Below are 27,461 nucleotides of genomic sequence, written 5' to 3' on the forward strand. Positions count from 1 at the left end.
CCACAGCTAATAGTAAAACAACTTTTATTTGCACTGGTAACACTGATTTTTTTTTTACTTTATAACAGAAAGAAATATCTGAGAATGTTACAGTACCAGGAAGAGAGCAAGGTGTATACATATCGTTGCACCTTTATCATCTCTGGAAATTCATTTCTAACACGATTTGAACAGTCAGCATTGGTTAGCATAATTAATGCTGGCTTCAAAGCCTTACCAGTGACGCCAATAGCTGCAAGGACAGGATAGTAGATGCTTTCTATCTGAAATATGACTGGATAGTCCATTTTCTGTCAGCTAGGTATATCCGCGACTCTGACTGAGTAAATATATATGCTTGTCCGATGAAGACGCTATTTATATGAGAGAAAGCAATCCCGTGAGAATGTTACACACATTACATAATAAACAACATTAGTTACAGTCAATTAACAAACAGTAAAGTATATATGTACACCAAAGCAACAATGATAATATTGTTTTAATATCTCTTCAGAAAATGAAGGAAAGAAATGTTGTATACAACATTGTTGTATATACATGTTATTAAATAAGTGTGCATACCATTCACTTCCTACTCGAATTCAGCAACTCTGCATGGAGACATATGAACAATTTATCGTCGTGGCGATGGGGCCATGACTTTGCATTGCTAATTAAATTGAGTGTTTCATTTTAAGTCACATACCATTCTGACATGCATATATATCGTTTTCCTTCATCATCTCTGGGCAAATCTATAAAACATAATTTCTAAGACGATTTTAGTAGCACGATAATTTAATGACTGCAACCGTTCAAGAAAAAAACATCAAGGCCTGGCCTGCAGTGAGGAATGGGTAATAAATATGACGATGGAAACATCGCCCACATCTGAGCACCAGATGAAACCATGGCACGAGCAATGCAGAAATGTTTCCTGTTTGTCAAAATGGCGATAGTTCATTAAAGTTGATGATGGGTTTATAATTTAGAGCCTGAGGACGACAACATTAAGTATTCTCCGCAACTATTTTGGCCACCGTCTGCCTTGGGAACAGACTTAACAGGATGCACAACCCAATTGGTGACAAAATCTCAACTGGATTCATGCAAGAGAAGATCATTGGTCCACACATATCCACGGTATTCCTTCAGCCTGTCGTACTATTCTGCCGCAGTACTACCTTCAGCCTGCCGTGCCATCCACCCACAGTATTCCTTTCCGCCCATCTAGCAAGCCAATGGCATTCCCTTCAGCACATGTAACTAACCAATATAGCTCAGCCAACTAGGCTTCCATTGAACAGTTCTTGCCCACTTATTCACAGTGTTCCCTTCAGCCCACTTACCCAACTGTCTAATTTTCCTATTCACTATTTTTCCTTCAGCAATCGTTTCCTGGAATAATGCCATTGGCGATCCAGTGGTTGTCATATTTGTTAAGTTAATTCTGGCTTCAACAACAAAAAATGACTCAAGATCCCCAGTCCACCCACCCCCACTCCACACCCACATGCTCCCCAACACCACAACCTTGGCGCGTTATGTGATCTATTTCAATCATTAACTCATCGAGCTCCTGCCTGGTTAGAGCCGGTACAAGGAGTGCTCGACACCGCGTCACACCTACACTCAGAGGAATTTACAACTTGTCTGATCCACCACGAGGCCAAGTCATGTTGCCATTTCCTGATGATCTCTGCTGGCATCTTCTCACTGTACTCATAGAAATGATAGAAGATTAACGGCCCAGAAAAAGGCCGCTTGGCCCATCATGTCTGCGCCTACTCAAAAAGACCCACCCAGCCTACTGCCGCTTTCCAGCATTCAGGCCACAGCATTTCGCCTTAGGGCAGTTGAGGTGTAAGCCCAACACCTAATAACTGAGTTGAGGGTTTCTGCCACTGCTTCCTTTCCTGGAAGTCAGTTCCGCAGACTGTAAAACCCTCTGGGTGAAAAATATTCTCCTCATCTCCCCTACAAACTTTCTACCAATCACGAAAAATCTATATTTCCTGTCACTGAGCTCACTGCTAAGGGAAATAGACACTTTCCATCCATGCTATACAGGCCAGTCACAATTTTGTATATATCAATCAAATCTCCCCTCAGTCTTATCTGTTCAAAGGAGAACAGCTTAAGCCTATCCAATCTTTCCTGATAGCTACATATTACAAATCCTGGTCACACCCACGTAAATCTCCTCTGCACCCTTTCTGGTGCAATTACATCCTTTCAATAATGAGTTGACAACAGCTGCACGCAGTACTTAAGTTGTTAACAAACTAAGGTTTTAAATAAGTCCAGCAAAACTTTCCTACTCTAATATTCTATACTCCGGCTGATAAAGGGAAGGATTCCTCAAGCCTTCTTAGCAGCCTTGTCTATCTCTCCTGCTACATTCGGGGACCTGTGGACATTAATTCCAAGGTGCCTCACTTTCTCTACACCGCGCCGGATATCTCGAACTATTGTGTATTCCTTTGCCTTGCAACAGCTCAAACTTCTGTCGTTTGAATTGTATTTGCTACTTTTCTTCCCAATTGACCAGTCCACTGATATCTCCCTGCACTCTAAAGTTATCCTCCTCACTATCAACCACACGGCCGTTTTTTTGAAACACCTGCAAATATTGTGATCATTCCCTCGATTTTCTTTGTCCAAATTATAATATACAGCAGAAAACGCAAGAAGCCTACTGCTGAGCCCCGTTGGAACCCACTTGAAACGACCTTCCAGTCCCCAAAACACCCGTCGGCAATTGGCATTTGTTCACAGCCACTTTTGGATCAAGTTTGCGACTTTCCTCTGGAGGCCTAACGTGTTGCTAATTACATTGAATCACGTTGAAACGAAACAAAATACACACAGCGAAACTTGCAATTCATTGCTGTAAGCGACAAAAATCTAGGTCTCTGAGGAGATAATGCTTTCCCATATAACTTTGTCTAATTACAATTTCTCTGGCATATTCTCATTACGAAGACACCCAGCAGAGGCAAATTAACAGTTAGCTTTATTATTAATAATAATAATAATAATAAAAACAAAAAAACTGCGGATGCTGGAAATCCAAAACAAAAACAGAATTACCTGGAAAAACTCAGCAGGTCTGGCAGCATCGGCGGAGAAGAAAAAAGTTGACGTTTCGAATCCTCATGACCTTCGACAGAACTTGAGTTCGAGTCGAAGGGTCATGAGGACTCGAAACGTCAACTTTTTTCTTCTCCGCCGATGCTGCCAGACCTGCTGAGTTTTTCCAGGTAATTCTGTTTTTGTTTTCAACAGTTAGCTTTCCCCACTGTGAAGTAGCTTTGCCGAAAGACTGGAACTGGAATAAATACTGAGATAAAGCGCAGTTGGCCTATTTTTTTGTTCTGTCACGAACTGTTTTCCCAACTTGCTCTAAATTCCTATAATCGTCGACTGAGATCTAGGCGGATACATATTTCAGCCTCCTGCACTTGCAACTCTGCCAAGTTACAGTGCCAAATTTAAAATTCAACAGGCGCTTGATAATTTTGCTCTGAAGAGCCCGTCCTTTACATCTCAACAGAACAGTTGAGTATTTCCAGCATCTGCCTATTCTTTTTCCCCTTTAAGTAATTATAAAAGTACTATCAAATTCTGGAAGTGTTTCTGCTTCGATATTCATATCCCTTGCAAGTCTCTTTTTATACTCCCTATTAGGAGCTCACTCTCCGTGTTTTGCCGCTAGTTGTTCTTCTTTGTATCTTCTTTGTATTCACCGGGACCTAGGCTCTTCTTTACATTTAAGCTTGTATCTACTTTTTTAAAAAAAGCAAAATACTGTGGATTTTGGAAATCTAGAACAAAACCAAAAATACCTGGAAAAATTCAGCAGGTCTGACGGCATCTGCAGAGAGAGACACATTGACGTTTCGAGTCTGGATGACCCGTCATCAGAACTAAGACATATAGAAATGAGAGAAAATATAAGTTGGAAGAAGGTTGTGGGACAGGAGAGCTCGATAAAGGGCCAGTGATAGCTGGAAGCCAAGAAGACACTGCCAAAGATGTTATAGACAAAAGGACAAAGGAGTGTTGATGGGCGTCGTATTATCCAAAAGAAGTGATAATGGGAACATTAATCGTAGCAAACAGGACAAGCGAGTAGCAGATGGCCTTAGTACGGGTGGGGTGGGGTGGAAGGATAGTAATGGGCTAAATAGTGGAGATGGAACAATAGATCAAAATAAATTTAAAAATCGGAGGGAAAAGAGAAAAATATAGTGTGTATAAAATAATAACAATAACATTAATAGTGTTACAGGTTTCCAGCATCCTCAGTATTTTGTTTTTACCTTAGTGTCTAATTTGACTGCCACCTCTCTTCAAGGAAGGTCTAACTTGAAGAAGAATTGCTCTTCTCTCCGATAGGATTTCTGCCTCTCTTTTTTGCCTGGTTGATTTTCATTTCTTTCCATTTCTCTCCTGGTGCTTGACAAGGTGTTTACTAAAACTCGCTTTCGCAGTCATATTTCATTCCTCAGTGACTGTCTCAGTCTTTGAATTACCACATGTGGATTCAAAGAGATGTTGCACCCCTCATGTTTCGAACCCTCCCATAATTAGCGGTATCTCCGTGACATAGAACGCTCCTCGGACTGCTGTTCTGTCGCATTCTGTGATCCACATTCAGTGCCATGCACTACCAAATGAACACACATGACTTCTCCCTCCAGCAGCACTAACACATCCATTTTCTATGCTGTCCTTGTCCACAGTTTCATTTTGTTCTTCATCCTATCCAACGCCTCAACAAGAAACTTTGTCTCTTTCTTTCAGGTGCTAAGGAATGCAAGCTCCAACAACTCATCGACACCAATGCCCATCCTCGACCCTCCACGCCTGCCTGTCCTTCTGTCCCCATCCCGTCTTCCAATCCCAGCCCCGGCCGTGTATTCACTATACCCCCTGACCTTCCCCTCTCTGACGCTGAACGTTCAGTGCTCAGCAAAGGACTCAATTTCATACCCTTACACCCTCATCTCAATGAATATCAGGCTCGGCACGATGCTAAACTCTTCTTCCGCCGTCTTTGCCTCTGTGTTCACTTCTTTAGGCAGGAGTCCGCCCCCCATTCAATGGATCCTTTTACCCACTCCAATATTCTCCCTCAACCTGGACCCCTACCTCTGGGTTTCTACCTGTTCTTGATCTTTTCATTGAGACCCGTCGGTGTGACATCAGTCATCTCAATTTCTCTGCTCCTCTCACCCACTCTAACCTGTCTCTCTCTGAACTTGCTGCACTCCGTTCTCTCAGGTACAACCCTGACATTATCATCAAACCTGCAGACAAGGGTGGTGCTGTTGTTGTCAGGCGCAAAGACCTCTACCTTGCAGAGGCTGAGCGTTAACTCACAGACACTTCCTCCTACCTGCCCCTGGACCATGACCCACCACTGAACATCAAGCCATTGTTTCCAGGACTGTCACTGGCCTCACCTCCTCTGGAAATCTTCCTTCCACAGCTGCCAACCTCGTAGACTCCCAAACTTGGACGGCCCGCTTCTACCTCCTGCCCAAAATCCACAAACAGAACTGTCCCAGCAGCCAATCGTGTCAGCCTGTTCCTGCCCCACCGAACTTATTTCTTGCTATCTTGACTCCATTTTCTGTCCCCTTGTCCAGCCTCGCCCCACCACCTACATCTGCGATTCCTCTCACACTCTACATCATATAAACAATTTCCAATTCCTGGGCACCAACCGCTTCCTCTTCACCATGGGCGTCCAATGCCTCTACACCTCCATCCCCCACCGGGATGGTCTGATGGCTCTCTGCTTCTTCTTCAAACAGAAGCCCGAACAATTCCCATCCACCATTACTCTCCTCCGTCTGGCTTGTTCTCGCACTGAACAATTTCTCCTTAAACTCATCTCACTTACTTAAAATAAAAGATGTGGCTGTAGGCACCTTCATGGGCCCCAGTTAGGCCTATGTCTTTATTGGGTGTGAAACATTGTTTGTTCCAGTGCTACTCCGGCCCCCTGCCACAATTCTTTCTCCGGTGCATCGATGACTGTTTTGGTGCTGCTTCATGCTCTCATCTGGATCTGGAAAAAATGTTTAATTTTGCTCCCAATTTCTCCCCCTCCAAAATTTTCACATGGTCCATCAGTGACACTTCCCATTCTTCCTTGACGTCTCAGTCTCAATTTGTGTTGAGAGACTGTCCACCAACATTCATTATAAGCCAACCGACTCCCACAGCTACCTGGACTACAGCTCCTCACACCCACTTCCTGTAAGGATTCCACCCCATTCTCTCAGTTCCTTCGCCTCTGTTGCGTCTGTTCTAATGATGCCACTTTCCAAAACAATTCATCTAACATGTATTCCTTCTTCTTTAAACGAGGTTTTCCACCCACAGTGGTTGACAGGGCACTCAACCGTGCACGGCCCATCTCCCATGCTTCCGCCCTCAAAACGTCCTCTCCCTCCCAGAACCATGAGAGGCTTCCCCTTTTCCTCACTTATCACCCCACCAGCCTCCACATTCAAAGCATCATCCTCCACCATTTACGCCAACTCCAGCTTGATGCCACCACCAAACATATCTTCCCTTCACCCGCCAACCCCCCAACCCCCGCAGCCGTTCCACAGGGATCGTTCCTTCCGGGACACCCTGGTCCAGTCCTCCATCACCCCCTACACCTCAACCCCCTCCCATAAAACCGCAGAAAGAGCAACACCTGCCCCTTTACTTTCCCCGTCTTCACCGTCCAAGGGCCCTAACACTCATTTCAAGTGAAGCAGCACGCTATCAAGTTCTCCAGTCCCACCGCCTTCTTTCAATTAAAATTCCTATCATTTATATATGTCTAAGTTGTGATGAAGGGTTATCCAGCCACGAAATGTCAACTGTGCCCCTCTCCACAGATGCTGTCAGATGTGCTGAGCTTTTCCAGTTTTTTTGTTTGTTTTTGTCCTACTTTTTTAAAGTTTTATTTTGTGTCTTACTCCCTTAGACATCCACGGATACTTGAATGGGAGCAGTGCATTTTCCCTCCGGTCTATAACTGCCACCATATTAAATGGTGTTTTTTTAACACCACCTATTGATCCCAAGTGAAGTTGACATGTTTTAAGTGTCGTCATTGAAGGTTAAAGTAACGCTAGTATGCACATCCCATACAAAACCAGAATAGCCAACTCGGCGCTGGTTAAATGTGTGAATTAGAGGCAGCTGGCAGCAATCCCTGACCCATTCAAATGGATATGGATCTGTCATTGTCGCATCCACACCCTGCTGCACTCGCCTACATGTAGTGATCAATTTTCAGGAATAATACGATTTTTTGTAAAATTCCTGGTCAACCTAAAATCCATTTCCATAATGTGCAGGTGAACATAGGCATTGTCGAGGACTAAAAACAAGTGGACTCCTATCAGATTACCATTATACAGAATCACAGAATCACACAGTGCAGAAGAGGCACCTCGGCCCATCGAGTCTGCACCGATACATGAGAAACACTTGACATACCACCATAAACCATTCTCCAGCACTTGGCCCATAGCCTTGAATATTATGATGTACCAAGTGCTCATCCAGGCACTTTTTAAAGAATGTGAGGCAACCCGCCTCCACCACCCTCTCAGGCAGCGAATTCCAGATCGTCACCACCCTCTGGGTAAAAACATTTTTCCTAACATCCCCCCTCTAAACCTCCTGCCCCTCACCTTGAACTTATGTCCCCTCATGAATGGCCCTTCAACAAGGGGAACAGCTGTACCCTATCCACCCTGTCCATGCCCCTCATAATCTTGTACATCTCGATATGGTCGCCCCTCAGTCTTATGTGCTCCATTGAAAACAACCCATGTCTAGCCAGTCTCTCTTCATAACTTAAATGTTTCATCCCAGGCAACATCCTGTTGAATCCCCTCTGCACTCCCTCCAGTGTAATCACATCCTTCTTATGATGTGGCGACCAGAACTGCACACAGTACTGCAGCTGTGGCCTCACCAAATTTCTATACAACTCCAGCATGACCTGTCGGCTTTAGTAATCTATGCCTCGACTGATAAAGGCAATTGTCCCATATGCCTTTTCCACCACCCCACTAACATGCCCCTCCTTCTTCAGAGATCTATGGACATGCACGCCAAGATCTCATTGTTCCTCAGAACTTCCTAGTGTTATGCACTCATTGAATACTTCCTTGTTAAATTACTTCTTCCAGAGTGTATCCCCTCACACTTTTCAAGGTTAAATTCCATCTGCCACTTAACTGCCCATTTAGCCATCCTGACTATATGCCCCAGTAGCCCAAGACACTCAACCTCACTATTAACCACCAGGATTATCTTTGTATCATCTTCCAACTTCCTAATTCTACCCCCAACATAGTCATCTATGTTGTTTATACAAATGACAAATAATAGGGGAACCAGCACAGATCCCTTTGGTACACCACTGGACATTGGCTTCCAGTCACCAAAGCATCCTTCCGTCATCACACTCTGTCCTCTGCAACTAAACCAATTTTGAATCCAACTTATCAAATTACTCTTTATCTCATGTGCATTTTCCCTCATTATAAATCTCCCATGTGGGACCTTGTCAAAGTCTTTGTTGAAATTCATATAAACTACGTCAACTATACTGCCCTCATCTACACACCTGGTCACCTCCTCAAAAATTCAATGTCAAATTTGTTAGGCATGACCTCCCTCTGACAAAGCCATGCTATGCTGATTATCCCTGATCAAACCTTGCCTCTCCAAGTGGAGATAGATACTCTCCTTCAGAATTTTCTCCAATAATTTCCCTACCACTGAAGAGAGGCTCACTGGCCTCTTGTTCCCTGGCTTATCTGTGCTCATTATTCTGTGCTATTATTTGCAATATGGCGTGATATCAGACATATGTATTGATGGGCAACAATTGGGAATCTCTGTTTTCCGCCCGGCCCATCTTCAAATTAGCTTCACCCACCGATGTATTAAATAGTGCAAAATTCTCATTCGCCAGCTCATTCATGATTTCAACTCAGGAAAAAAAAAAGAACTTCATTAAAAATTGTTCCCTTCAGTTGCTTACATGCCTACATTTTATTAACGGAATAGCCTGTGGCTCCTCTCCCTTTTTAAACAAACCAAAAGCTAATGACTCAGAGATATATCATTTATAGAAGCACGGGGAGAGTCATCATTAGTTGCAGAACTTACTTGGATATACAAACTCATCGAATTCTCTCATTCATGTTCCAAATTTAGACAAGCCATAGAGAGGGTAGTATGAGTCATAGGCTCATAGAAGCTTACAGCGCAGAAGGAGGCCATTCGGCCCATCGTGTCTGCGCAGGCCAACAAAGGCCTGACCACACAAATTCCATTTCCCACCATTTGGCCCACAGCCCTGGGGGCTATGGCAATCCAAATGAATATCTAAATACTTCTTAAATGCTATAAGATTTTCTAACTCAACCACCCTTTTAGGAGATGGCGTTGTTGTATTGTCACTCGACTAGTAGTCCAGGCCAGGTTTCGAATCCTACCATGGCAGATAGCAGAATTTGATTTGATCAAATGTCAGGAATTAAAAATGTAACGATGTCAATGGAATGATTGTCGATTTTTGTAAAAACACTTCTGGTTCACTAATGCCCTTTAGAAAATGAAATCTGGCGTATTGATCTTATATATGGCTGCAGATCCCACCCCGCCCCCACCATGGCTCGCCTGCTGACACTAAATAATCCCTGCAATGTTACAAAAAAAGGAATGAATCCCGACTGAGCAGCAGACATCGACCGAGGCATCGGAAATGACATAGTTGTTCTCAGACCTGTCCTGTCCACACTGCAAAGTCCTTGTAACTTACATCTGGGGGACAGTGACAAAATTGGGAGAGCTTGACCAACTACTCAAGCAACAGCCTGACATAATCATCCTCACGGAATCATAGCTCAATGCTTCCAGTTGTTTCTCCCTATCTACTCTATCCAGGCCACACATGAACATGAATGCGGCTATCAAATCTCCTCACAACCTTCCCTTCTCCAAGGAGAAAAGCCACAGCCTTTCCAATCTATCTGCATGAATGAAGTTCCTCATCCATCGAACAATTCTCTTGAATATTTTGTGCACAGAAATATTACAGAGCAGAAGGTAGGGCTTCACATCCATCCGAAAGTGTAGCACCCAGAAATGGACGTAATTTTGCGGTTAAGGGAAAAACAGTGTTTAAGCATGTTTATCACAATCTCCTGCTTTCAAACTCTTTTCCCCTGGAATATACTCCATGCAAAAAGGTGCCACATGATGAAATATGTGCTATTATTCAGTGATTCGACAGCGCCAGGTAGAATTCCCCCTTCAGCTCTTAATATTTATGTGATTATTTGTCTGTCTGAATCAAATTCATATCATTGGGCACGTGTTATAGATCTGTGAATGAAGTAAAGGATCTAGGCCTGAATCTTGTGAAAAACAATTGCAATTATGAATTAGCTCTACTTAATGGCTGATATGAACTGCAGGAAAGTCCATTTAAAGCCTTTCAAATATCGCTGGTATCAGCCAGCTTTAGAGTTCAAGTCAAGGTGAATCATATTCAAAACCCATTAAGTTCAGTAATGTCCCATAAGGAAGGAAACCTGATGTCCTTACCTGGCCTGGCCGAACATGTGAATCCAGATTCGCAATAATGTGGTTAATTCCTAAATGCCCCCTGAATAAGGCTAATTTGGGGTGCCAATAAACGTTGGCCTAGCCAGAGACGTACACATCCCATGAACGAATAACAATAATAAAAAAAAAAGAATCATGCGCATCACGAACCTCTTGTCGGCTGTTGAAAAATAAACAGAAATCAAGCGGGAACAATTCTCTACCAAAAAATAGAGAAACACTTCGCTAAGGATTTGGCGTCAGTGGTTGTGCAGTGGTGAACATAGCTGCTTGCCAAGTAGTTGACCCGGGTCCGATTCGCAGCCATCCCAATCGTTAAATTCCAAAACAGTCGCTCCGGCACCCAACAGAAGTTTTCACAGTTAGCGGCCGTTTTACATCCAAAATGCATGTGCCTGTAAATCAAATGTAACGTAGCTTCAGGCCTGTTACTTATTGTCAGTAACTATCATTTTCCATGAACTGTAGTGCCAAACCAGAACGAAATTATCGAGATAAAATCAGAAGTTGCTGGAACTACTCGGAAATATCGCCCACAATAGAGTTCATTATGCTCATGGCTCTGGAGAAGGTGCCGGTGTCGGGGAAAACCTGCTTCTTCACTTTGTAGATGCTGATGGAGTAACTCTCCTTTCTCGAACTTCTCCGCTTCTTACCGAACTTCGCTGGAGATTTGCTCAACGTCTTATAGGCTCCCCTCTTGGAACCTGGTTCCATCTCCACAGGAATTTTCAATCTCAATTTCAGACACAGAAATAACTCGACACGCCTGGGAGCAAGATTGAATACGCAGCCGTACAACCCTATGGTGCTGGGTGATGGGAGAATAGAATGATTGTGATTGCGGGGTTTCCGCACTAATGGTTAGGACATGTTTTATCTCCATTACTTTCACTTGTTTTAATATTAATACTTAATTGTTTGACAATCAGATACACTTTAACAGCTCTCAGAGCCTGTAGGAGACTCCGGGCTCACAACAGTGAGAATCAGAATGATCCACAGGTGGAAAACAGAAGGAAATCCATTATTTTCCTGCTCACTCTATCCGGCAGCTTTACAGTGTTGTGGTTAACAGCTGCTGCCTTTTCCGTAACTAACAACTAAGCCGTGCATTACCGACCCGATTCTATATCACGGGCATACATCGCCACTCAATGTTGGTGCCTTCGAGTGTGTTTGCAAACACGTGTGTTTATGCAGCTACACAAACTAAATTCAGGGGAGGGCTGAAAAATGTGAATAATTTTTTTTGGACGATAATTCCGACATTGGTTTGAAAAGTGAAAGATAGAAAGAAGTTTCTTCTCCTAACTAAAATTCAGTACATGTCCCTATTCCTATTTATATTGACTGTTCTTTCTACTACAAGGGAAATAAATTGTTCTTGTGAAATTCAAACCATTGCCTCCACTTCCTGCCGTGCGGTGCATGCTGATTTCCCGCGGTAAACATTGTGTTTCCCTGTTAAACACAACGACAAACAAGATTCATAGAAAACTGTCAGCATTCATCTCCAGGAGTGGATCAGCACACGGGAGAGCGTCTAAGTTTGGTGGCCTATGTTTTATTATCAGAAGATTGCAGGTTCAAGTACTGCTGCAATCGACTTACGCAGATAAATCCGGTCTAACTGCCCGTCATGAGCTGAATGCTTTTCCTCCCAAACATTTCGAGATTTTCGTTAAAATGCATATCAGCCAATTTTCTGAGTTTGCTGGTCACCCGTTATTGCGGGTTGTTCATTTTCTAACAAATCCATTTTACTTCATTGATGTCGATAAACTATTTCTGGTTCCATGATTTGGGTCAATGGATTAAATTTAATGCACTTTAAAGTCAGGGAGCTGATGGGAGACGATACTCATTTCAACCATGGTGGCTGCTAGCAGCGTTTCAAGTTCATACAGAGCACGATGTACAGCACTCATGGACAAAACATTAATTATTCTGTCACCAAAAGCTGGAGAATCGCAGCCCTTTTGCATGTCGGAACAAAAAGAGAAAAACAATGTTGGCAATACTCAGCAACCTTGCAGAGAAACATAGTTAATGTTTCAGGTCAGTGTCCCAAAACTGCTGCCTGATCTGCTGAGCGTCCCAGCAGTTTCCATTTTTGTAACGAGCGGACATTAAAATTCTAGAATGAACCCTAGATTCATCCCTGGGTACATGGAAAAGATTGTGTAAAATGATTCTATACTCTCTGGAGTTTAGATTAATGATTTACGGCGGGCCATTTCTTCATTGCGGTGTTTGTGAATTATTGAAAATCTCAACCCCAGCGGCCTGGGAGCGCTCAATGTTTCTAAAGCTGAAATCCATCGATTTTTGAATATTGGGGAGATCACACGATATGTGCACACCCCTGGGTTAATGCAAAAGCCCGATTAGAAGGATATTTAATTACATAGAGAGGTCAACGAGAGGGAAAGAGACACAAAAACACAGACATTCCAATAGTGTCAGAAGGAGTTTCGCGTCACAAATCCATCTCTTCATTAGTCGAAAGTGGCAAAGAGAAAGACATCCAAACGAACAACGATCTGCTCAGAAAGGAGACCAGGATGTTACACACACAGAGACACACACACACACACACACACACACACACACACAATTATAACACATGAAAAAAGTGGAAACATTTCAATACGAGTAAGAAAGAAGAGAAATTGTGAACTTTGGGAGGACTAACATGTAAAGCCTGTACACTGTCATGCCAGAAAAATTGTCGATGGACAGAGAGACATTGATCTACATATACACAGATTTCACAATATAGTTCGAAAATCATGCTTGTTTTTATAAATCGAGAAATAGCACTTAAAAACACCGGGATCATGCTAGGATCTTAACACCTGCTGCTCGATCAGAGAAAGGAGCCTTGTGTATAATGGTGGTCACCACTCTTCAGTAAAGTCTTTAGAAATGAGTCGGAGACTGGGAGGATTTCAAGTATGAAATTCGTCAGTTTTGAGGAGTCGTTGGGCAAGTTCGGTTTGTTTTACTTCGAAACTAAAAGACTAAAAAAATGACCTAATAGTGATTTTCAGATGATGTGAGGTTTGGAGAGAGTAAACGTGGAAAATTGTCCCTCTGAATGTCGGTCAATAACTAGTGGTCGTAGAAACAAAGCCATATACAAAAGATACAGAGAGGACGGGAGCAGATACATCATTTTCACCCAGCGTTGGTGGGATCTGGAAAGCCGTACCTGAAAAGGTGTTGGAAGATAAGTCCAACATTTTTTTTTAAGAACTGGAAAGTTATTTGAAGACAAACATCTTACAGACAAAAACAACACATGATCAATAAACAAAAGCAACGCACGCTGGATCAAGCACAAACTCACAACCAAACATACACAAATAGCCCAAACACACCGGCAGATACATAAATAATTACACACGGAGTGACTAAGAAAAAGGGAGAGAGGGCCAGAAAGAAGAGCATCATTAATTTGGTTAATTTTGCTATTTTCATGACAGACATTTAGTGAATCTACGTGGATGAACAATCATGAGAAATACACAAGCTCCTGTCGCTTGTAGGTGTGGGATCTCATTCCGCTTAAGGCATAAATCACCTTAAAGAACTTCATCACTTTTGAAACTTAACGAGCAAAGACGAGTAATTGGCAGAAATCGAACCTGCACTGAAAAACTACAATGGATTCCGAGCCCACAGGCTTAACCACTCGACCAGGTTAATGGTAGGCAAGCTAGCAAATCCCGTTAATTTCTGCTCAGAACAATTCTCAGGGGCAACCTCTGATGTGATTTTGACGTCTTATGCTCGATCGAAATGGGTTTTATCACTCTGCTGGTTCCAGGGCTCTGTATTCTTCCTCCGGCTGAATCTGACTTGAACCAGAAGCTGATTCCAGAAGCTGCCCAATGCTGCCAGACCTGCTGGGTTTTTACAGGTATTTCTGTTTTTGTTTTGGATTTTCAGCCTCCGCAGCTTTTTGTTTTTATTAATATTTATTTAAGGCGCTTATTGCAATGTTCATTAATTGCAAACTTAACCTGCTGATTCGGCAGAAAAAAAAAACAATAAGCTGCTTATTGCACTGCTCATTAAAGCACGCTTATTATGCTAACTGGACAGAAAAAAATAATTATTATTTAAGCTGCGTATTGCACTGTTCATTAACTAAACGCATGCTGTGCGGATTAGGCGGAACAAACAATATTTATTTAATCTGTTTCTAACACTGATCATTATTTGCACACTTACTGGGCATATTCTACTGAACAAAACATGTTTGTTTATTCTGCTTATTGCACTGTTCATTAATAACTCGCTTAGGATGCTGATTAGACAAAAAACACAATAATATGTATTCAACATGTTTATTGCACTGTTTATTATTTACACACTTGCTCTGCTCTTGGGACAGAACACACAATGTTTCTTTAAGCTGCTTTTGTAGACTGTTCATTAAATGCAGGTGTACAGTTATGATTGAGCAGGAAAAACATTATTTAATTAACCTGATTATTGCACTGCACATTAATAAAATAATTTGTATGCTGTTTGGGCTGACTATGTAATATTTATTTGATCTGCTTATGTGTCTATTCATTAATTACACACTTACTTTGTTTGTTGCACAGAGCAAATAATATTTATTCAACCTGCTTATTGCAACGCTCATTAATTACTCAATTACTGTCTTGATTGGACAGAAAAGCAATACTTATATAATCTTCTCATTGCATTCTTCATTCGTTACACACATTCTGGTTTGTTTAGACTGATCAAACAATATTTATTTAATCTGCTCATGATAATCTCCATTAATTACACGCTTGTTGTGTTGATTTGAGATAACAAACAATTTTTATTTAATCTTCTTATTGCACTGTGCATTAATCACACACCCACTGTGCAGAATGGGCATTGGAAAGCAGATTTACCATCCATTCTTAATTAGCACATTCGTTTAGATAATATCACCAACTTTGCCACCTATGTGTTCTTTTGTTCTGTTGTCTGTGACAACATTTCCTGATCTGCTAATATCACTGCTTGTTTGTCCCTACAACCACCCCCCCCGCTCCACTTCTCTCCCCCCACCCTACCCATACCCCTCCTACATTAAACCAGCTTATATTTCACCCCTTCCTTGGATTCACCTAGTTCTGTTGAAGGGTCATGAGGACTCGAAATGTCAACTCTTTTCTTCTCTGCCATTGCTGCCAGACCTGCTGAGTTTTTCCAGGTAATTCTGTTTTTGTTTTGGATTTCCAGCATCCGCAGTTTTTTGTTTTTTGTTTTTACCCATATCTGTGACCCAGCCATTACCAAAAGACAGCCATGCTGTGGGTGATGTGTCCTGCTTTACAGGCCGCTGCCATGGATTAATTACAACTCCTCACTTTTGAAGATTCATTTGGGAAGCAGATGGGGCAGTCCAAAGCCCAGGGCCTCCAACCAAGTACCGAAGAAACCTCTGAAAATGAATCTGAATGCTGCCTCATTGTACTAACCATCAGCTCGCTCAGCAAGCATCTCACCGGTGCAGAAGGATGTACTGTGGTGAGACTGAGTTCCAGAATAGCATCTGGATCACAATCAGGTGACCACATCGCACTGTCTGACCCACTGCAGGCGGGGGCATGGACTTCTCAGGTCTTTGGCACTTGGCCGAATGTTGGGGCAAGAAGCCTGTTGAGTCCACATCAGATGATGAGCCTCTGCACTTGTTCATAACTCAGTTGCTGGATCTACAAATACAACTTCGGGAATATCAGGAAGTTATGCCCACTGCACTCCTCAGATTGCAAGGCATGATGGGGGAGTCTGTCCGCCACCAGGCTGATGTGACAGCGCCGGCATGCGTTAAGGGCACATAAGGTAGGATGAAATCCACCAAGGAGATCGTGGCCCAAGACGCTACTGTTCCTGCACTACTGTTCAGTCTGAACTCCATTCATGAAGCCATCCCACAGTGTGTAGTCGAGAGGGGTGGTCGGCAGTTCGATCTCTGCCCAGCTGCTGCTCATGCTCATGGAATCAGCCATATGCCCTCAGGAACCTAAAGGGAGCAGGATAAATATGTATACCCCACGGGTGTATGCACCCAAGTGACTATGCGAGTTTCCAGCCCATTTGAATCCCCTGTTCCTCTGACTCCAGCAGTTTCAGATCCACAGAACAAAGAGGGTAGAATTGCCACAGTGCAGCATTCTGAAAGCAGACCCTGGCCCTCCAACACTCGGCCCCCCGGAGATGGCCGCTAAGGTAGTCACAGACAGGGTGCAGCAGTCAGCAGGTTGGCTCCACCACCGTTGTGGATGTCCAAGATTAGGGAGGCTCGGAACACATACTTGCACAACCTGTGGAGGGGTATTAGCCACTTGTGCACAGGGTTTAGTCGTGTAAATAAGTTTCCTATAATGCCTCCGTGCTGATATCTCTTTTATCTGATGAGCAGTGTTTGTGCACTCAGATGCGAATGCTTGTTTCCTGCACGAGATACAGTCAGGTGTCTCAGTGCAGGCCATCTTCTCTGTGCTACTTGCAGCCTGCAGATCAAAGTGATGGTGCAGCCTCACTATCCCTGGCCATAGTACTGATGCTCACACTTCAAAGGTGCTTGTCGTTGCTGTCAGGGAAGCCATCACAAATTTCAGTCTATTGTCTCTCTGTGCTTTGAGCACCTTTAAGGTCGGGCTGCGCCCATGCAAATCTCGTCAGTAACTGTGGCTGGTGACGCCGTGCTCCTGGAGGAGTTAGGTGCAGGCTGGTACAGTATCAGGAGCACTTAATGTTTCAACACCGCATCTCTATGATATGACACTGATGACTGAGCGTAAGTGAGCTGCCCTCAGCCAGAATGGAGTCAGGGTGTCAGAGAGGAAGTCTGCAAATCTATGGAGTGTCATCACTGCATGTCATCGTTATCCTTCTCGAATCGAACAATTGTTAAGGCCTCCACCGCTCCTCCATGACAATAGCCTTATCACAGAATTTATGACTGCTGCTATTATCCAGGCAGGAGTCAGCGCTGAAAGATTCAATGTGAAAATCCATGAGAATCCTCACTGCATACTGCCATCATCCTCCACGCTCTAGAATCTACAAGGGCCGCCTTACTGCACCTGCCACGCCTGACCAGAGGGATACGCTCTTTGCCGTCATTGTTGCCTGCCAGCGCATCCTCACACTTATCCCCATTGATGTCCTCTTCATCAGGGGAGACCTCCAGCTCCTGCATCTCCTTCATCACCCACCTCCTCTCCCAGTTGCAGTGCCACTTTGTAAAGGGCACAGCAGGCAACAACGTTGCGTGACGCCCCCTGTTGACGATATTGCAGGGCACGTCCTGAAAGTTTCAGGTACTGGAACCTCATAGTTAGCATCCTGATTGCTGATCCACCAAGTTGCGAGTCGCAGCATGAACTTCATTAAAGATTTGCTCTGTGGCAGCGAGGCAATCATAGATGTGTCATCAGCCATGTCCTCTGTGGGTAGCCGTTGTCCCCGAAGAGCCATCCCTGCAACAGCGGTGGACTCTGGGAGACGGCATTGGATCTCTGATTGACTGAGAAACTAGCAGCATGTCTGAGAATGCAGGAGCCGTGGACATTTCCTGGAGCAATGCACAAACCTGCAGCATGCATTTGTGGTGGCCACACATTAGCTGAAAATTCAATAAATGGAATCCCTTGCTTATTCCATAGCTGACTGTGTGTTGCGCCAGAGATCTGAATGCTATGTGAGTGCAGCCAATTGCACTCTGAAGCTGTGGGCAGCATGAGGTCTGGGAATGACCAAATGGCCTCGCATCCTGGCTTTCCTGGCCATGGGTGGAAAGCAAAGGGTGGCGTGCCAACCTTACAGTATCATTCCCGATCTGAGGGGCGCATCTGTGGGTGGATGCTTGCGATATCAGGCAGATGTCACCTGTGGAGCTTTGAAGAGAGCTGCTAACATGAGAACAGTGCACCACCGTAACTTTCCTGGCCATGGTACTGAATGCTGCCCATTACCATGGCGCAAAATCCTACAGCTGGCATTAGATACAACTGACCAGTTCCATGGACATACACAGCCATCAGCAATGCAGGTTCTACGTAATTTTGAGGAATATAGATCCTAGCGTGGCACCGGCCAGTGATGTCTCTCTGTGTTTCTTCAGCAGTGTGTGCATTTGGCCCAATGGCCCTTTCTTCTTGAGGGTGCTGGTCCTCCCTCTGCACAGCCAGGCGCCTCTGCTTCCTTCATCTCCGTCTTCTTCACTCACTTTAATCCATAAGGTATAAGGCTAGTTCACAAGGCTCCATGATCCTGACGTACTCCTCCTGCAGTGTGAAAGAGAGAAACTCACCGCTTAGTTTAGTTGTTCTAAAACTATTTATTGATTAAACCTGAAGGCACCTCAATGCCTCCTGGACAGTGATGGCCACAACATGGATCGACAGAGCTTAGTGCACTGCATGGCTACCAGAAACCCCACCCACCCATGCCCCACTCCCACTGACCGATTGGAGGCAACTGCATCAATTGGACTGCATGCTGTGCTCTCTCCTCAGATGCATTCTCCGAACCAGCAAGGCTGCACTATTACCTTGAGCCATAGGGGAGACTAGTCCAAACCGGGATGTTGACGTTTCAAGGGGCTGTGAGAGCCAACAGAAGAGGCTGCTCAATGGGCAGGTTTGGCAAGAAGATTGTACAGCGTGTTCAGTAGCTGAACTGTTCTGCAATCCACTAAAAGGTTTATCAGTTTGCAGCCTGACGTGTGAACAGCTCCGGAGCTCTTCATGTCACTTGCATGCCTCTGCCTTTCTTAAGTGGACAGATATGCTGTAGGCCCATTTCCAAGCATTTCAATGGAGCAGCGTCTGAGTTTTCTCAGCTGCGGAGAAATGGTGACATTAGCAATGTTTCCCTAGGGCGTGGCCGCTTTCCTCCCACTATCCCACCACCCCCCCACACCCCCACGCCCAACCACAAACGTGCTTTTGCACTTCCAGCAAATGCAATGCAGCCCTTCAACTGCGTCATTTCGCCTCAACCATAGGGCTGTCCTGCCCAGCCAACATGCCTCAACGGCAGTGCATCCCATCCCCCTCCAAAATTTGCCTCACCTGCAGGGAGGCCTTGCGCCTGCCTCCCCTCCAGCCACCTCCCCCACAAACACACACAATACTTCTCAACTTTGACAGAAAACAGGCTACCCTTGCCAGTGTTGTGCAACGTTACTATGCGGAATGCATAACCTAATAAAACAGAGTCAGCAGGACTTCATGAAGTGGAAATCATGCCTAACAAGTTTATTGGAATTCTTTGAGGAGGTACCAAACAGGATAGATAAAGGAGCACCAGTTGCTCTATTATATTTGGACGTCTAAAAGTCACTCAACAAAGTGCTGCACATCAGGTAACATAATAAGATAGGGCAATGGATTAGGGGGTAATATACTTGCATGGATGGAAGGTTACCTGAGTAATGGGCGACAGAGAGTTCGGATAAGGAACACATTTTCAGAATGACAACCTGTAACTAGTGGAGTGCCACAGTGATCAATGCTGGGGCCACAATTATTGACGATATATAATAATCACTTAGATGAGGGAAGTGAATGTACTATCACCAAGTTTGCAGATCATGCAAAAATGGGATTGGAAGGCAAATGGTGTTGACAAGGCCATAAGCACATTAGACATAGGGGCAGAAGTAGACCATTCTGCTCATTGAGTCTGCTCTTTCAATGACATCATCGCTGAGCTGATAATCCTCAACTCCACTTTCCTGCCTTTTCCCCATAACTCTTGATCCCATTACTGATTAAAAATCTGACTACCTCAGCTCTGACTTTCCCTAACGACACAGCCCCTACAGCCTTCTGTGGTAAGAACATTCACAGATTGACTACACTCAGAGAAGAAATGAATCCGCATTTCTCCTTTAAATGGGCCCCCCTTTAGTCTGCGATTGTGCTGGAACGACGAGTCTGCAGAGGGATATTGGCAGGTTAAGTGAGTGTGGAAAAAATGGCAGATGGAATATAATGTGGGGAAATGTGAGGTAACGCGCTTTGGCAGAAACAATAGAGGGATGAACACTATTTAAATGATGAAAAACTGCATAAAGCTACAGCACAGAGGGATTTGGGGGTCTTTTGCATCAGTCTCAACCCCCAAAACCGTGAAAAAAGAATGCAAGTTCGGCAGGTAATAAGGAAGGCAAAATAAATATTAGCCTTTATTTTAAAGGGAATTGAGTATAAAGCAGGGAAATATTGCTAAAACTATTCAAGGCACGAGTTAGACTACACCTAGAATACTGTGAACAGTTTTGGTCCCCTTGTCTAAGGAAAGGTTTACTGGCATTGGAATCGGGCCAGTGAATGTTCACCAGGTTGATCCCAGGTGTGGGCAGATTTTCATAGGAAGAAAGTTTGTGTAGGTTGGGCCTACACAAAGTTTACTGGAGGCCTTACTGAAACATATACAATTAGGAGATTTTACAGGACAGATGCTAAGAACTGATTTCCCCTTGTGGGAGAGTTTATGACCAAAGGGCAGAACATTAGAGTAAAGAGTAGACCATCTCAGATAGAGATGAGGAGGAATTTCTTCTCTCAGAGGGTGGTGAATCTGTGCCTTTATATTTTGCCGCAGAGGCTGGGCCATTAGGCAGATTCAACGCTCACATAGACAGACTATATTCAATAAGGGAATCAAGGGTTACTCGGAAAGTGGAGTTGTGGATTATCAGATCAGCCGTGATCTTATTGGATGGCGGAGCAGGCTCGATGGGTCAAATGGCAAACTTCAGCTCCTATACATTATGTTCTTATGGTCTTACTCACCTCAACGTTCACCTCGAAGTGCAGCCCATCAAGTGCTCGAGCGGTTTATGCTGTTGCGCAATGCAGAAGGAAATATAAGGCTTGGAGGTGATTCCAGCGGGCTTTGCTTATAATGATATGCAGATCTATTTCTGTGAGCCTGCCGATGTCTGACAGAACTGTTGATCACTATTGCCGGGCAGAGTGGTGATTGCCAACTGGTTTCTCAATGTTGGGAAACCAATTTTGTAACTTCTTGCCATATTGTCCCCTTACCCAATGGAACACGGCCGACTACAGCGGGCAGGGAAAATTCCACCCCCCATTTAACCTTGCCCCATTTAGTTTTATTTGTCTCTACTCATTCCTGCTCCCAAATGTATCCTTCACATACCTCTGAATTAAATTTCACCTGCTCCATGTCCCTCTAATTCACCAATCTGTGTGCATACTCCTGAAGCTAGTTGCTGTCCTCCTCACTGTTTACATATACAAACTCCTCTTATCTGCAAATTCTCTTCATAAGACAGAAAACTATGTTCTTTCTGTGTATCATAAAGAGTAGTGTTCCTAATGCCGACCTCTGGAGAATATCACTTTAAATTCCCCACCAACCCCGGAATACCCGCCCCCTACCCCAGTCAGAATAACGATCGTTCACCACTTCTCTCTGCTTTCTGTGTCTTAGCCAATGTCATAGCCGCGCTGTCACTGTCCCTTTAACCCACGGCATTCAATTTCTATAGAAAATCCATCAACTGACAATTGATCACACCGTGTTCATATTAATACCATCATGCTCACTTCGCTCATCACCCTTCATTACTTAGACAAGAACTACGTTCATGTTATCAGGTACGATTTTCCATGAAAATATCTGTGATCCTGATCATTTGAAAACCCTTTACTCACAAATAAAGAATAAAGTTTTCCTTGATTATGGCCTCCAGTGATTTCTTCCCAGCATATGCAATTCAAAGCTTTCCCTAATGATTCTCTGACATTATTCTGATATTTCTGTAGTTCCTGGGTTTCCCTCTTCTAATAATAAGAGACTCCTTTCAATGCTTTCGCCAATTCTGTCAGCAGGAGCATCACCTCCGACTCGAACAGGCATCAACACCTCCAGAGAGAGGGAGCGTAGTGACCAGTATCTGAGAAAGTTAAATTGTAATGATACAAAAATGGATCCGAATCTCAAAACAATAGACAGGAATGTTACAACAATGGATGAGAATCTCAGAACAATAAATTTGAATCTTCGTACAATGGATCTGAATATGAGGAAAATAGATTGGAATGCTTCAACAATGGGCAGAAGTTTATCCCAGAGTCTTTACTGGCTTACACTAGATTGGATGCCTTTAGCATCGCGGATCGAATACACACTTATTGTTATTCAAGCAGGTTACTATCCCATCCTGGCAATTGTTGGTGTCCCGGGTAAGTCTCTCTATCCAATTAATTATTCTATAAACAATGTTGAACTGCAGTACTGTCTTTGCCATTTAACTTTTCGAGAGGTTGGAACCATTCTGTTCAGGTCCAGTCACTAAATCTATCCAATATCCATCCTCCACACGCTCACCCCCCACCTCCGGCTGATACCTGATGCAGTTCACAATTCCATGCTCCATTTGACACTGAGTTGAAATGCAACCCGTATTATCTCCTTCCCTGAAATGCCCACTACCACTTCCATCATTTAAGATGTAAGAAACACGAGTAGGAGTAGGCCAAGGCTGATCCTCTAGTTCAAAATGATTTTCCTGCACCACCACCGCATCCCTTGACAATTTTAATATTTAGAAATCTATCGATTCCGTGCTTTGACATGCTTAGCATCTGAGCCTCTACAGCCACGTGGGGTAGACAATTCCAAAGAATCACCCCCTCTGAGTGAAGAAAATCCTCCTCATCTCAGCCCTAAATACTTGCCCCATTTTTTCATGTGGTTATGTTCCCTGGCTCTGGAACACCCAGCCGAGGGAAACATCCTTCCTGCGCCTACACTGTTGAGCTAGAGGATAAAGGTCCAAGATATTTTACCTTTCGTCATTAGAGAATCCCTCCATCCCAGGAATTGGTTTGCGGAAACATCATTACACTCCCTCTATTGCAAGCATATATTTATTTTTTTTCAGGTGCAGAAAACAAAGCTGCAAACAATAAACCAGGTCTTGTCTCACCAAGGCTATATATCATTGCTGTAAGATATATTTACTTCTATGCAGAATTCCCCTTGTAATGAATTCCAGTATTCCATGACGCTTCTTCATTGCTTACGGGGGCTGCATATTGCACCCTAAGTCCCTTTGAAATCCAATACTGTCCATCCTCTTACTAGTTAAGGAATGATTTGCATTTCTGTTTTTTTCTACCAAAGTGGATAATATAATATTTCTCCACATTGTATTACATTTGCCATGATTTTTTGCCTACACGTTTAGCCTCTCCAAATATATTTGATGCACATTTGCCTCCTCCTCACAACTCACACTTCCACCTAGTTTTCCATGATCAGCACACTTGTAAATATTACATTCAAAACACACAAGTAAATCATCGATATATATTGTGAATAGCTGGGGCCAAAACACTGATCTTTGCAGCACCTACTAGTCACTGCCTGCCAACCTGGAGTTGACCCATTTATTCATGCTCTCCGATTTCTGCCTGTTAATCAGTTCACAATCCATGCCAGCATATGAAGGACAATCCCATGTGCTCTAATCGCGTTTACTGACCTCTTGTGTGTGGTCTCATAAAAAGCTTTCTAAAAACCCAAATGTAGAACATTCATCGCTCGCCCCTATATCTATTCCGCTAGCTATAGAAGCAAACAAACTCCAACAGGTCTGTTAAGAATAATTTCCCTTTCATAAATCCATGCTGAATTCTTCCAAATCATGCAAAACGCTATTTGTCCCCTTATCGCATCCTATATAATAGACTGTAGCATTTTCCCTGCGATGAATGTTATTCTCAAAAGTAGTTTGCTGTTTTCCCTCTCCCCTCTTTCGTACGTTTGCTACCTTCCACTGTTTTATTGAGGATGCTGCGATCAATCTGATACTGAGCACTTAATTAATTATTTTAAATGTTATTCTAAAACCTGCTCCTTTCTTAAGTTAATAATCACTTTCCCTTCCTGCCATACTCTAATTATCAATATCTTTAGTGCTATCTGATCTGTTGCCTTGTCAGCTCACTTTAATTTGGATAACTTTCCCCGATATGACCACTTCATCACTTTATGTAGTTTAAAGCCCCACCTACTTGCCGAATTATACTGTTCGCTGGAATACTGGCCTCAGCACAGTTCAGGAGAAGCTCATCCTAATGGAACAGCCCCCTAATTCCCGAATACTGTTGTTAGTGCCCAGCAAACTGGAAACCACTTCTCTTACCAGCCTTTGAAGCACACATTCATCTTCTGATCATATTTAGCCCTCTGCAAGTTTGCACATAGTTCAGACAATAATGCATAATTATTACATTTGATGTTCTGCTTGATTTAAAATTTGGAGCCAAGCTCTTCAAATTCCCAACGCAGAACTTCTTCCCTATGCCATTGGTACCTACACAGACCATTACAAGTTTCTCTCTAACCCAAAGCAATATCACTAATCCTGGCACAGGGTGGGCAACACAGACTACTGGACCATCGTTCTCGGTTGCAGAGAACAGTATCTATCCTCCTGACTATACTGTTCTCTAGAAGGACTGCATTCCTTTTAGCTCCCCTCACTTGGAAAGCTTCGTGTATCATGGCACATGGTCAGGCTGCTTGTCCATAATACAGCCCTCACTCTTGCCCATAGAAGCTGTAAAAAAACAAAAACTTCTTGCTCAATGTTACGGGCTGACGCTCTTTCACTCCTAGCTTCCTAATCCCATTCTCTGCCTGGCTTGCAGTCACACCTTCCTGTCCCTGACCAAATGATGACTTGAGACACACTGCCTTCTTGAGTAAAGTGTCCAGGAAACTCCCACATCCCTGCTGTGTCAAAATGCAGATCGCCTCAATTTAACCTGAACCAAAGCTCCTCAAGCCGCAGACACTTACTGCCAATGTGGTGCAATAGATTGCACTGAGCTCCGAGAATGCCTACATGCTGCAGTAGAGACGAATTGAGCTTCCTGCCATCTTAATTGTGTTATTTTTTCTGAATTTATTAATACTTCCACCTTAACTGAATCTGATTACACTATACAAAAGTGAATTATGTACCCTTGCATATTCATTTAGTTCCTGCCCGGTGGGTTCGCCTGACTTGCCTATTGCTCCTACACAGTGCTTCCCCAGTGAATTAACAAGATGGAGCATTTGTAGGCTATTCGGCCCCCTAGCCTGCTCTGGCATTTAATAACATCATGGCTAACATGATACTAACCTGAAATCTGCATCCCGCCTACCCCTGGAAAACTATAACCCACTTGCTTACGAAGAATGTAACCACATCTGCCCTAAAAGTTTTCAAATAATCTGCTTCCACGACCTTTTCAGGAGGAGTTTTCCAAAGACTGAAGACCGTCTCTGAAATAATATCTATGTTTCGCATGGTCTCGGTTTTAATTGGGCGACCCCTGATTTTAAACAATCACACCTAGTTCTAGATGCTCTCATGAGAGGAAACATCCTCTCCACATCCACCCTGTCAGGACCCCTCAGGATGTTACGTGTTCACAGGAAGTCACGTATTACTCTTGAAAACTGCAGCAGATACAAGCCTTTCCTATCCAATCTTTGCTCATCCAAAAACCCTTCCATGTCAGCTACTTGTCTGCTAAATCTTCTCTGAACTGCTTCCAATTCATTTACATCCTTGCTTAAAACAGGTGACTAATATTGTACACGGTAACCCAGATGAAGTCGCTCTGGTGCATAAACTACCTACTTTTGTATTAAATTCCCCTCACAATAAATGCTAACGTTCTATTAGCTATCCTAATTACTTGCAGCGCCTGCATACTAACCTTTTGCGATTCATGCCCCTGTACTTCAGCTTGCTGAGTCTGACAGCCGATCCTTGTCAATTCCCTGGATGTAACATCAGTCTGGCTTTCCTTAGTTCTTACTCTTTGGGACTGGCTGTACACAGTGGCCCACTGGCTGTGGGAGGCTAATGTCGCTGCTTTCAGTGTCCTAGGCAAATATTCAGGGCACACGGGTCAAATCCAGTGAAAACAATGTTAATTGCCATACGTTCATGAATGTCTTTAAGGGAATGAAATCTCCCGTCCTTACCTGGCCTGACATACATGTGGCTCAAGACCAATAACAATGTGGTTGACACTTGAATATTGCCTGAAATTGCTTTTAAATGAACATTCTGGATGGGCTTCAAACTCCTTGTCAGTGACATCCACACCACATAAATGCAGAAATAAAAAAGCTGTTCCATTGCAGATACAATACTGGTATCTGCCCGTCAATGTGGAAAATTACCAAGCTTTGTTGCGTGCACAAAAAGCAAGACAAATCCAATCCAATTACCACATCGTCCACCATCTCCCAATAATCAGCACAGTTATGGAATGTGCCGTTGCTCTGTGACAATCACGAGAGGTTCCTTCATGCCTGGGCCTGTTACTTTTACAATTCTCACAACTTGTTTATTCATCATGAACTGGATCCGGCTCCAATGTTCGTGCAAACCCCATATCTTCACGGATGGATAATCGCACATAAGGTCAATGTTCTGAGGAGGGGACTGTTCACATCTGTCACTCATGTTTAGACTGTTTTGAAATTTATTCAGTGAATTGTAAAAGAGCCTGAAGGTTCTGCAGAGGGTCACAAGGAAGCAAAACATTAACCATGTTTCTCCCTGCTCAGCTGCTGCTGGACCGCTGAGTTTTTCCAGCATTTTCTGTTTTTTCTTGCAGTAAACTGCAAACTTGATAAAATTACGTACATCTTACATTCAGCCCATGACCTAGAATTACATTGCAATTAACTTTTAAACGACAGTGGGCAGCTTAGCAGAATACAAC

The sequence above is a fragment of the Carcharodon carcharias genome (assembly GCF_017639515.1).
Source record: "Carcharodon carcharias isolate sCarCar2 chromosome 24 unlocalized genomic scaffold, sCarCar2.pri SUPER_24_unloc_2, whole genome shotgun sequence".
NCBI classification, from domain to species: Eukaryota; Metazoa; Chordata; class Chondrichthyes; order Lamniformes; family Lamnidae; genus Carcharodon; species Carcharodon carcharias.